The following is a 1,193-nucleotide window of genomic DNA, read 5'->3' on the forward strand; positions in this document are numbered from 1 at the left end:
ATGTAGAGAGAGAGAGAGAGAGAGAGAGAGAGAGAATGAAATTCAAGAAGAGATAAATAAATAGGAAGTACAGAGCACACTACTTCCAGGAATGGCTGTTTGCAGCTCCGCTCCAGACCAGACCTTCTTACACATTACAAATCACACCCTCATTTAACTGCAGTTGCCCCTGATCCATGCTCCTAGGACAAGCAGAGCTGTCCCTTTATCCGAGTCTGAAAGGATCATGTCTTGCCCTTCCCAAGATCTCCTATCTTAATCATGTCTGCCACTTTCAGCTTTCTTCAATTATCAATTTATTTCTTCCTATGACCTTATAGTTCTTTCTCCTCATCCCAATCCCACAAACTCCCATTCCTGTTCCCCCATTTTGCCAGTACCTTACCTCAGCCTGTCTTCTCTGGCCCCACACACAATAAGGTCAGGATAAACTGCCCTTGACGTGACCCAGAAAGCACTGGAGCCACCAGGAGGCAAAGGGAAGTTGAGGCTCAGACTGATGATGAAGTCTTTGACTTTTCTAACTTTAAATGGAAACTATAAAAGAAAATGTTTTGTGTAATGATGTGTGTATGTGTTAAGGTGTGTACCTTTTTTGGGTTTGTTTGTAAGATTTTTTTTTTTTTTTTTTTTTTATAGGGTACATAAACTCACCAGAGAGAGAAAGAAAGAGGGAGGAAGAGTGATAGATCACCTCCTGGGAGGATGGCCATGCTGCAGTCCCCACTCCTCCATTCTCTTGGGTTTTAGGTATGCGTGCACACATGCAGGTGTGTGCATCTGGTGTGTCTTTCAAGCCAATGGGCCCAGGACTTGAACCACACAGTTGGACATGTGGGGTCCAACCACTTTAGCCACCATACCGAGGCTGACCTGACTAAATAAATTTTATTGACTTACATAAGAGTTCAAAAAAGTTTACAGAAGCAGCTTGAGGTGTAGCAGGAGCATGGGCTTTGGAGGCAGACAATAATGGTTCAACTCTCTGGAGTTCTAGCTATAGCCTACCATGCAGTGGTCTGTTCTGAGGCTTCTCATTTTTTTTTTAAAAATTGTTTATTTTTATTTATTCATTCATTTATTTTAAATTTGACCAGAGAGAGACACAGAGAAAGAGAGTGCGAGAAAGCAAGCCACTAGGCCCAGGACTCGAACCATGGTTGGCCATGTGGGAGTGTCCAGGGTCTTAAACA

This window comes from Tupaia chinensis, unplaced genomic scaffold (genome assembly GCF_000334495.1).
Source record: "Tupaia chinensis unplaced genomic scaffold, TupChi_1.0 Scaffold000320_2, whole genome shotgun sequence".
Lineage (NCBI taxonomy): Eukaryota > Metazoa > Chordata > Mammalia > Scandentia > Tupaiidae > Tupaia > Tupaia belangeri.